The sequence below is a fragment of the Panulirus ornatus genome, chromosome 9 (genome assembly GCF_036320965.1).
Source record: "Panulirus ornatus isolate Po-2019 chromosome 9, ASM3632096v1, whole genome shotgun sequence".
In the NCBI taxonomy this organism is placed as follows: domain Eukaryota; kingdom Metazoa; phylum Arthropoda; class Malacostraca; order Decapoda; family Palinuridae; genus Panulirus; species Panulirus ornatus.
Window position 1 is genome coordinate 28,414,028 of NC_092232.1, and position 12,467 is coordinate 28,426,494.

At 41.9% G+C, this 12,467-nt stretch overlaps 1 protein-coding gene across 2 annotated transcripts in view; it reads left to right on the plus strand.

Annotated features, from left to right (window-relative positions):
* The window catches only part of LOC139750302 (kielin/chordin-like protein), a 436,266-nt gene that overhangs the window by 320,681 nt on the left and 103,118 nt on the right, over window positions 1-12,467 (plus strand). The window lies entirely within an intron of this gene.

A 12,467-nucleotide genomic window follows, 5' to 3' on the forward strand; every position in this document is an offset into this window, starting at 1 on the left:
CTGTATCATCAGCGAACAACAACTGACTCACTTCCCAAGCTCTCTCATCCCCAACAGACTTCATACTTGCCCCTCTTTCCAGGACTCTTGCATTTACCTCCCTAACAACCCCATCCATAAACAAATTAAACAACCATGGAGACATCACACACCCCTGCCGCAAACCTACATTCACTGAGAACCAATCACTTTCCTCTCTTCCTACACGTACACATGCCTTACATCCTCGATAAAAACTTTTCACTGCTTCTAACAACTTGCCTCCCACACCATATATTCTTAATACCTTCCACAGAGCATCTCTATCAACTCTATCATATGCCTTCTCCAGATCCATAAATGCTACATACAAATCCATTTGCTTTTCTAAGTATTTCTCACATACATTCTTCAAAGCAAACACCTGATCCACACATCCTCTACCACTTCTGAAACCGCACTGCTCTTCCCCAATCTGATGCTCTGTACATGCCTTCACCCTCTCAATCAATACCCTCCCATATAATTTACCAGGAATACTCAACAAACTTATACCTCTGTAATTTGAGCACTCACTCTTATCCCCTTTGCCTTTGTACAATGGCACTATGCACGCATTCCGCCAATCCTCAGGCACCTCACCATGAGTCATACATACATTAAATAACCTTACCAACCAGTCAACAATACAGTCACCCCCTTTTTTAATAAATTCCACTGCAATACCATCCAAACCTGCTGCCTTGCCGGCTTTCATCTTCCGCAAAGCTTTTACTACCTCTTCTCTGTTTACCAAATCATTTTCCCTAACCCTCTCACTTTGCACACCACCTCGACCAAAACACCCTATATCTGCCACTCTGTCATCAGACACATTCAACAAACCTTCAAAATACTCATTCCATCTCCTTCTCACATCACCACTACTTGTTATCACCTCCCCATTTACGCTCTTCACTGAAGTTCCCATTTGCTCCCTTGTCTTACGCACCCTATTTACCTCCTTCCAGAACATCTTTTTATTCTCCCTAAAATTTACTGATAGTCTCTCACCCCCAACTCTCATTTGCCCTTTTTTTCACCTCTTGCACCTTTCTCTTGACCTCCTGTCTCTTTCTTTTATACTTCTCCCACTCAATTGCATTTTTTCCCTGCAAAAATCGTCCAAATGCCTCTCTCTTCTCTTTCACTAATACTCTTACTTCTTCATCCCACCACTCACTACCCTTTCTAAACAGCCCACCTCCCACTCTTCTCATGCCACAAGCATCTTTTGCGCAATCCATCACTGATTCCCTAAATACATCCCATTCCTCCCCCACTCCCCTTACTTCCATTGTTCTCACCTTTTTCCATTCTGTACACAGTCTCTCCTGGTACTTCCCCACACAGGTCTCCTTCCCAAGCTCACTTACTCTCACCACCTTCTTCACCCCAACATTCACTCCTCTTTTCTGAAAACCCATACTAATCTTCACCTTAGCCTCCACAAGATAATGATCAGACATCCCTCCAGTTGCACCTCTCAGCACATTAACATCCAAAAGTCTCTCTTTCGCACGCCTGTCAATTAACACGTAATCCAATAACGCTCTCTGGCCATCTCTCCTACTTACATAAGTATACTTATGTAATCTCGCTTTTTAAACCAGGTATTCCCAATCATCAGTCCTTTTTCAGCACATAAATCTACAAGCTCTTCACCATTTCCATTTACAACACTGAACACCCCATGCATACCAATTATTCCCTCAACTGCCACATTACTCACCTTTGCATTCAAATCACCCATCACTATAACCCGGTCTCGTGCATCAAAACCGCTAACACACTCATTCAGCTGCTCCCAAAACACTTGCCTCTCATGATCTTTCTTCTCATGCCCAGGTGCATATGCACCAATAATCACCCACCTCTCTCCATCAACTTTCAATTTTACCCATATTAATCGAGAATTTACTTTCTTACATTCTATCACATACTCCCACAACTCCTGTTTCAGGAGTATTGCTACTCCTTCCCTTGCTCTTGTCCTCTCACTAACCCCTGACTTCACAGTGGTGAAATTGATGAGAACTGCTATTGACGTTTGTGTGAATAAATTGTACATTTCCTTTTCCATAGCCAGAGGTTGAACCATTATGTGACATTCATTTTTTTTTCATTCATTTCAAGCTAAAAGTTTGTTTTCTAAATTGTTTCTTACATTTTTCATATGTATATATATGTGTGTGTGTGTGTGTGTGTGTGTGTGTGCGCGTATGTGTGTGTATGTGTGTGTGTGTGTATATGTATATATATATGTATATTATCCCTGGGGATAGGGGTGAAAGAATACTTCCCACGTATTCCTCGCGTGTCGTAGAAAGCGACTAGAGGGGACGGGAGCGGGGGGCCGGAAATCCTCCCCTCCTTGTATTAACTTTCTAAAATGGGAAACAGAAGAAGGAGTCACGCGGGGAGTGATCATCCTCCTCGAAGGCTCAGAGTGGGGTGCCTAAATGTGTGTGGATGTAACCAAGATGTGAAAAAAGGAGAGATAGGTAGTATGTTTGAGGAAAGGAACCTGGATGTTTTGGCTTGAGTGAAACGAAGCCAAGGGTAAAGGGGAAGGTGGTTTGGAAATATATAATATATTATATATTATATATATTATATATATTATATTATATATATTATATTTATTTTCCCCCCTTAAAGGTCCAGGGGAAAAAATGAAAACAAAAATTTTCCCAAGTGCACTTTCGTGTAATAATCCATCATCAGGGGAACACAAGAGAGAAATATAAGTCAGTTGTGGGGTTTAGCGTTCCGGGCCCGTGAGCTTTCAGGGGCCGCCAGGCTCGGCGCATAGGTTCAATCGGTTTTCGGCAGTATGGAGAGAATGAGGAGGAAAGGTTGAAAAAGGATATATGTGTCAGAGTTGGAGGGAAACGAGGAAAAGTGGGAGACCAAATTAGGGTGGAAGGATGGAATGAAAAAGATTTGAGCGATGGGGGCCTTGACATGCGGGGGGGGGAAAGTCTGAAAGGGAAATAGAGTAAATTTGAAAGGATGTGGTATACCGGGGTCGACGTGCTGTCGATAACTAAATTTGGGGATGTGAAGCGTCTGTGAAAAAACCATGGAGAGGTTTTAGGGAAAAGCGGAATGGGAAATGGAGCTGGGTTTCGGGCTTTACAAATGCAGCGGGAGACTGGAACGAAGGGGCCCTTTTTTGTCGTGTTTTCCGGGCGTTCCCTCGCTGAAGCGGGGGTAGCCTGCTGTTTCCGTGGGGGGTGGGATCGAAATGAATGGATGAAGGCAACAAGAATGAATTTATATGTTTTATGTATAGTTTTGTATTTTAGTGTATTGTTGAATTTTTTATTTATGTATATGCGGTATATGGGGTTTATGTATTAATAAACGGTCATTTTCGTTGTTTCCCCAGCGCTGCCTCGCTGAACGGGGGAAAAAGCGTTTAAGTTTTAAAAAAAAATTTTTAATATTTAAATATATATATATATAATATATTTATATAAAAATATTTATAACCGTATTCATAGTATGGTGTGTTGAGGGCGTGGGCCCCTGCCCCAAATGAGTATTTCTGTCCTCCGCTGAGTTTGATGTGTGACCCTCTTTTTTTGGGGGGATCTGGGGGGGAGGGGAGGGGGGGGGGGGGGGTTGATTTTGGTGTCGCCTGTGGGGAAGGAAGGAGACGGGAGGGGGGCCCCCACCATTTTTGTCCGGAATCGGATTATATTTTAAAATATTTTTTTTTTTTTTTTATACTTGTCGCTTCTCCCCCCGTTTTGCGAGGGGAGCGCAAGGAAACCGAGAAAAAAATGGCCCAACCCCCCCCCCCCCTACACAGTACATAACACGCCCCACCGCAAAATACATCCTACACAGCTTTCCCGGTTTACCCAGCGCTTACATGCCCCGATTCAATCCACTGACAGCACGTCAACCCCTGTTACCACATCGTCCAATTCACTCTATTCCCTTTCCCCCCTTTTACCCTCCTGCATGTTCAGGCCCCCATCAACAAAATCTTTTTCACTCCATCTTTCACCTCCAATTTTGGCTCCCCTTTCTCCTCGTTCCCCCCCCTCCACAAAAAATTCCCTTTGGGCATTTTTTTCCCCACTCATTTCTCCCTGTGCCCAAACCCTTTCAAAAAACCCCCCTTTTTGCTCTCTCAACCCCGCTCTTTTTATTTTTCCCCACTTCTCTTACCCCCTTCGTTACTTACTCGTCAAACCCCCTAAAACCCCCCATTTTCCTCAAAAATCTCATTCCCGCACATCCATCCTCCTGCGCGACAACCTATCCATAGCCCACGCCTCGCAACCATACAACATTGTTGGAACCACTATTCCTTTCAAACATTACATTTTTGCTTTCCGAGTAATGTTTCTCGACTTCCACACAATTTTTTTCTAGGCTCCCAAAATTTTCGCCCCCCCTCCCCCACCCTATGATCACTTCCGCATCCATGGTTCATCCGCTGCAGATCCACTCCCAGATATCTTAAACACTTCTCTTCCTCCAGTTTTTTCCATTCAAACTACCTCCCACTTGACTTGACCCTCAACCTACTGTACCTAATAACCTTGCTCTTATTCACATTTACTCTTAAACTTTCTTTTCTTCCACACCACTTTACCAAACTCAGTCACCAGCTTCATGCAGTTTCTCACATGAATAGCCACCAGCGCTGTATCATCAGGCGATCAACAACTGACTCACTTCCCAACTCTTCATCCCAACAGACTTCATACTTGCCCCTCTTTCACAGGAGACTCTTGCATTTACCTCTCCTTACAAACCCCATCCTTAAACAAATTAAACAACCTGGAGACTCACACACCCCTGCCTGCAAACCTACATTAACTGAGAACCAATCACTTTCCTCTCTTCCTACACGTACACATGCCTTACATCCTCGATAAAAACTTTTCACTGCTTCTAACAACTTGCTCCCACACCATATATTCTAATACCTTCCACAGAGCATCTCTATCAACACTATTCATATGCACTTCTCCAGATCCATAACATGCTACTACAAATCCATTTGTTTTCTAAGTATTCTCACATACATTCTTCAAAGCAAACACCTGATCCACACATCCTCTACCACTTCTGAAACCGCACTGCTCTTCCCCAACTGATGCTCTGTACCATGCCTTCACCCTCTCAATCATACCCGCCCATATAATTTACCAGAATACTCCAACAAACTTATACCTCTGTAATTTGAGCACTCACTCTTATCCCCCTTTGCTTTGTACAATGGCACGTCTGCTGGCCAGCAAGCACTAACCCCCCCCAGTGACATGAAACCATAAAAAACAAACTACTGACAACTTGCTAAAGTAACAAAACTCTACTACTACTAAACTTCTTACTATCTTATCTAAAAAACCTATCAAACAACTAAAGACAACTAACCATTATAAAAGTCTAGTATTCTAAATAGTGTAAAGGAAAATCTATACTAACTGAAGAAAAGTGTGCTACCAAAACTCTACTCTACTTCCTTTAAAACTACTAAAAAACAAATCTTCTAATACATTCTAAGAAACAACTGAAGCACTACAAAAGAACGGAAACCTGAAATTACCTAACTCTCTGTAAAAACAGACCAACTTAATCTGCACTAAAAAACAAAACCGCATAACAAAAACTGAGGGAACTGAGACCTTTCATTCTCTTCTAACATTGAACAGAGAACGCACTACTCTCCACAATACCATTAAATTCGTGTAAACTAACTTCTTCTAAAGTACACAAAAAAAAACAAAGAACATACACTTTTCAAGATACACTAACTAACTCCCCTACCTCGTCTATAACATACTGGAACATCAGAGAATACAATACTAATACTGAAATATCTATATAAAATACTTCTAGAAATGATTTTTAAAGACATTACTCTAAATTTCTAAGCTAACTAACTTAACTGAACACATACCTAGAAAAAACTGCATAAAAATTCATCAGAACTACTACTAACTAACAAAACATCTTTGCATAATATACATTAAAACCCGCAATAGCTCCTAACACACTAACTTCATCTACTCGTAAATTAAGAATAAAAACTTCTATCTCAAAAAACTAAACTCACTAACTAAACATAACACTTGCTAAAAAAACAACTTCTCTTACTAGCACCTTTCGCAAAAATAAAAACTAACAAAGTTCTCCTAATAAACACTAAACACGATTAATTCTGAAACTAAGCTCTCTAAACTATGGACTTACTCTAAAACCCTTACAATTCCACTCAACCTTATACTCATACTAAAAAAAGCCTCTAAAAAACCTTAAACAACTGATCAAGATGCACGCATTCCGCCAATCCTCAGCACCTCTCCATGAGTCATACATACATTAAATTTAACCTTACCAACCATCAACATACAGACACCCCCCTTTTTTTAATAAATTCCACTGCAATACCATCCAAACCCTGCTGCCTTGCCGGCTTTCATCTTCCGCAAAGCTTTTACTACTCATTCGCTGTTTACCAAAAAATTTTCCATAACCCCCCACTACCCCCCCCCACTCACTTTGCACACCACCTCGACCAAAACACCCTATAATCTTCCACTACTGGTCATCAGAACACATTCAACAAACCTTCAAAATACTCATTCCATCTCCGTCTCACTCTCACCACAACTTGTTATCACCATCCGTCCATTACAGCTCTTCACTGAATTCCCATTTGCTCCCTTGTCTTAACGCAAACCTAATTTACCCACCTTTCCCAAGACCATCTTTTTAATTCTCCCTAAAATTTCTGATAGTCTCACACCCCCAACTCTCATTGCCCTTTTTTTTCACCTCTTGCACCTTTCTCTTTGACCTCCTGACCTCTTCTTTTATACTTCTCCCACTCAATTGCCATTTTTTCCCTGCAAAAAATCGTCAAATGCCTCTCTCTTCTCTTTCACTAATACTCTTACCATCTTCATCCCAACCCACTTCACGACCTTCTAAACACCCACCTTCCCACTCTTCTCATGCACAAGCATCTTTTGCGCAATCCATCAACTGATTCCCTAAATACATCCCATACCTCCCCCACTCCCCTTAATTCCATTGTCTCACCTTTTTCCATTCTGTACACAGTCCCTCTCCTGGTACTTCCCCACAGACAGTCACCTTCCCAAGCTCACTTACTCTCACCACCTCTTCACCCCAACATTCACTCCTCTTTTCTGAAAACCCATACTAATCTTCACCTTAGCCTCCACAAGATAATTATCAAAACATCCTCCAGTATGCCACCTTCTCAGCACATTAACATCCAAAAGTCTCTCTTTTCCGCACGCCTGTCCAATTAACACGTAATACCAATAACGCTCTCAGGGACCATCTCTCCTACTTAACATAAGTATACTTATGTAATCTCCGTCTTTTATAAAACCAGGTATTCCAAACATCAGTCCCTTTTTCCAGCACATAAATCTACAAGCTCTTCACCATTTCATTACAACACTGAACACCCCATGCCTACCAAATTATTCCTCAACTGCCACATCCTCAAACTTTGCATTCAAATCACCCATCACTATAACCCGTCTCGGCATCAAAACCGCTAAACACTCCAAAAGCTGCTCCCAAAACACTTCCTCTCATGATCTTTCTTCCTGCCCAGGTGCATATGCACCATAAACACCCACCATCTCTCCCATCAACTTTCAATTTTACCCATGTTAATCGAGAATTTACTTTCTTACATCATCCCATACTCCCACAACACCTGTATCAGGAGTAATTGCTACTCCTACCCTTTCTCTTGTCCTCTCACTAACCCCTGACTTCACAGTGGTGAAAATGATGAGCAACTGCTATGACGTTTGTGTGAATAAATTGTACATTTCTTTTCCATAGCCAAGTTGAACCATTATGTGACATTCATTTTTTTTTCATTCATTACAAGCTAAAAGTTTGTTTTCCTCGAAATGTTTCTTACATTTTCCATATGTATATATATGTGATGTGGTGTGTGAGTGAGTGTGTGTGCGCGTACGTGAGTGTAAGTGTGTGTGTGTGTATATGTATATATATAGTATAATTATCCTGGGATTAGGGGAAAGAATACTTCCACGTATTCCTTCCTCGCGAGTCGTAGAAAGCGGACTAGAGTGGACGGGAGCGGGGGGCCGAAATCCTTCCCCTCCTTGTATTAAACATTTCTAAAAGGGAAACAGAAGAAGGAGTCACGCGGGGTAGTGATCATCCTCCTCGAAGGCTCAGAGTGGTTGCCTAATGTGTGTGGATAACCAAGATGTGAAAAAAGGAGAGATAGGTAGTATGATTGAGGAAAGGAACCTGATGTTTTTGGCTCAGAGTGAAACAAGCTCAGGTAAAGGGGAAGAGTGGTTTGGAAATATAATAAATAATATCTATATATATAGAATAAATAATATATAAATAATATAAATAATATATATATATATATTTTTTTCCCCTTATGATCCACGGGGAAAATGAAAACACAATGAAGTTCCCAATGCACTTTCCTGTAATAATCAACAACAGGGAACACAAGAGAAGATAATATAAGTTCAGTTTGTAGCGTGTAGCGTTCCTGGCCGGACGCAATCACGGCCGCCCAGGCCTCGAGCGCATAGGTTTCGAATCCTGTTACCGGCAGTAATGGGCAGAGACTGAGTGAGGAAAGGTTGACAAAGAGGATATATGTTGTCCAAGAGTTGGAGGGAACGAGGAGAAGAGGGAGAACCAAATAAAGAGTGGAAGGATGGAATAAAAGATTTTTTGAGCGATCGGGCCTGAGCCATGCAGGAGGGTGAAAGTCGGCAGGAATAGAGTGAATTGTAAGGATGTGGTAATACGAGTCCGACGTGCTGTCGATAGACTGAACTTGGGCATGTGAAGCGTCTGTGAAAAAACCATGGAGAGGTTATGGAGCCTGGTGTGGAAAATGGAGCTGTGGTTTCGGTGCATTACAAATGACAGCTGTGACTGTGAACGAATGTGGCCTTTTTTGTCGAGTTTTCCTGGCGCTTCCACCTCGCTGAAGCGGAGGGTAGCCATGCCCTGTTTCCCTGGCGTGGTATCGACATGAATGGATGAAGGCAAGCAAGAATGAATATGGTAAATGTGTATATATGTATATGTCTGTGGTATGGTTATGTATGTATATGTTTGATATGTATATTTAAGTATATTGCGCGTAATGGGCGTTCATGTATATATATATCGGTCCATTCTTCGTCTGTTTCTAGCGCTGCCTCGCAGACACGGAAACCGATTAAGTATCAGAATATATATATATTATATATATATATAATATATATATATATCTATATATAATATATATACCCTCGTATTCATATATGTATGTTGATATAGGGGTTGGGCCCTAGCCCAACCTGAATGTATAATTCATGTCCTACCGCTGAGTGTTGATGATTGTGACCCTCTTCTTCAAGGGCATCTGGGGAGGAGGAGGAGGAGGGGGAGGGGGTTGCATTTTCTGTGTCGCCTGTGCAAGGAAGGAGACGGGATGGGGGGGGCCCCCCAGCATCTTATGTCCCGTGCAAGTCGGATTATATATATATAATATATTTTTTTTTTTTTTTATACTTTGTCGCTGTCTCCCGCTTTTGCGAGGTAGCGCAAGAAAACAGACGAAAGAAAAGGGGCCCAACCCCCCCCCCCATACACATGTCATACACACTTCCACACACCAAATATAATCCCTACACAAGAAACCTTTCATGGTTTACCCCAGAACGGCTTCACAATGCCTTATTCAATCCCACAGACAGCACTCAACCCCTGTATACCACATCGCTCCAATTGTCTCTATTCCTTGCCCTCCTTTACACCCTCCTGCAAGTATCAGAGCCCCGAACACACATAAACAAATCTTTTTCACTCCATCTTCCACCTCCAATTTGGTCTCCCTATTCTCCCCGTTCCCGTCCACCTCCGACACAATATATCCTCTTGGTCAATCTTGCCTCACTCATTCTCTCCAAGTGCCCAAACCATTTCAAAACACCCTCTTCTGCTCTCTCAACCACGCTCTTTTATTTCCACACATCTCTCTACCCTTACGTTACTTACCGATCCAACACCTCACACCACACATTGTCCTCAAACATCTCAATTCCAGCACATCCACCTCCTTCCCGCACAACCTCTATCCATATCCCACGCTCGCAACCATACAACATTGTTGGAACCACTATTCTTCAAACATACCCATTTTGCTTTCCGAGATAATGTTCTCGACTTCCACACATTTTTCAAGCTCCCAAAAAATTTTCGCCCCTCCCCCACCTAGATCACTTCCGCTCCATGGTTCCATCCGCTGACAGATACCACTCCCAGATATCTAAAACACTTCACTTCCTCCAGTTTTTCTCCATTCAAACTCACCTCCCAATTGACTTCCCCACAACCTTTTCTACTGTACCTAATAACCTTGCTCTTATTCACATTACTCTTAACTTACCATCTTCCACACACTTTTACCAAACTCCCTACCACTTCTTGCAGTTTCATCACATGAATCAGCCAACAAGCGCTGAATCATCAGCGAACACAACTGACCTCACTTAAATCCCAACTCTCCACTATCCCAACAGACTTCATACTTGCCCCTCTTTCAGGACTCTAGCATTTACCTCCCTAATCAACCCCATCCAATAAACAAATTAAACAACCATGGAGCCATCACAACCCCTGCCGCAAACCTACATTCACTGAGAACCATTCACTTTCCTCTCTTTCATTTTTTAATTTATCTTCTTTATTCCTTTTTTACCTCTCTTTTTATATTTTATTTTTCCTACACGTCAATGCTTACATCCCCCCCTCGATAAAAACTTTTCACTGCTTCTATCAACTTGCCTCCCACACCATATATTCTTATACCATCCACAGAGCATCTCATCAACGCTAATCATATGCCTTACTCCAGATCCATAATTGCTACATACAAATCCTTTGCTTTTCTAAGTATTTCTCACATACCTTCTCAAAGCAAACACCTGACCACAACAGAAATCATCTACCACTTCTGGAAACCGGGCAATAAACTTGCTCTACCCCAATCTGATGCCGTACATGCCTTCACCCTCTCATCAAAAACACTCTCCACGAGACCGGTTAAAGTGATGGGTTTTGAATGCATAAGGTGAGTAATGAGGCAGTTGAGGGAAAAAAATAATTTGGTATGCATGGGGTGTTCATTGTTGTCAATGGAAATGGTGAAGAGCTTGTAGATTTATGTGCTGAAAAAGGACTGATGATGGGAATACCTGTTTAAAAAGCGAGATATACATAAGTATACTTATGAAAGTAGAGAGATGGCCAGAGAGCGTATATGGATTACGTGTTAATTGACAGGCTGCGAAAGAGAACTTTTGGATTTAATGTGCTGAGAGGTTCAACTGGAGGGATGGTACTGATATTACCATGTGGAGGCATAAGGTGAAGATTAGTATGGGTTTTCAGAAAAGAGGAGTGGAATGTTGGGGAGAAGAAGGTGGTGAAGTAATGAGCTTGGGAAGGAGACCTGTGGGGGAAGTACCAGGAGAGACTGTGTACAGAATGGAAAAAGGTGAGAACAATGGAAGTAAGGGAGGGGGAGGAATGGGATGTATTTAGGGAATAGTGATGGATTGCGCAAAAGATGCGTTGTGGCATGAGACAAGATGTGGGAGGTGGGCTGTTTAGAAGGTAGAGAGTTGTGGGATGAAGAAGTAAGAGTATAAGGAGAAAGAGAAGAGAGAGGCCATTGACGATTTTTGCAGGGAAAAAAATGCAATTGAGTGGAGAATATAAAAGAAAGAAGACAGGAGGCCAAGAGAAAGTGCAAGAGGTGAAAAAAAAGGGCAAATGAGAAGTTGGGTGAGAGACTATCATAAATGTTTAGGGAGAATAAAAAGATGATCTGGAAGGAGGAAATAGGAGCGTAAGACAAGGGAGCAAATGGGAACTTCATGTGAAGTGGGCGTAAATGGGATGTGATAACAAGTAGTGGTGATTGAGAAGGAGATGGACATGAGTATTTGAAGGTTTGTTGATGTGCTGATGACAGAGTGGCAGATATAGGGTGTTTGGTCGAGGTGGTTGTGCAAGTGAGGAGGGTTAGGGGGGGAAAATGGGATTTGTAAAACAGGATGAGGTAGTAAAAGCTTTGCGGAAGATGAAAGGCCGGCAAGGCAGCAGGTTTTGGATGGTATTGCAGTGGAATTTATTAAAAAAAGGGGGTGACTGTATTGTTGGACTGGTTGGGTAAAGGTTATTTATTGTATGTATGACTCATGGTGGGAAGGAGCCTGAGGATTGGCGGAATGGCGTGCATAGTGCCATTGTACAAAGGCAGAGGGGGATAATGGTGAGTGCTCAAATTACAGTGGTATAAGTTTGTTGAGTATTCCTGGTAAATTATAGTATAATATTTATATCTATATAATATATATATTAGATTATATATTTTT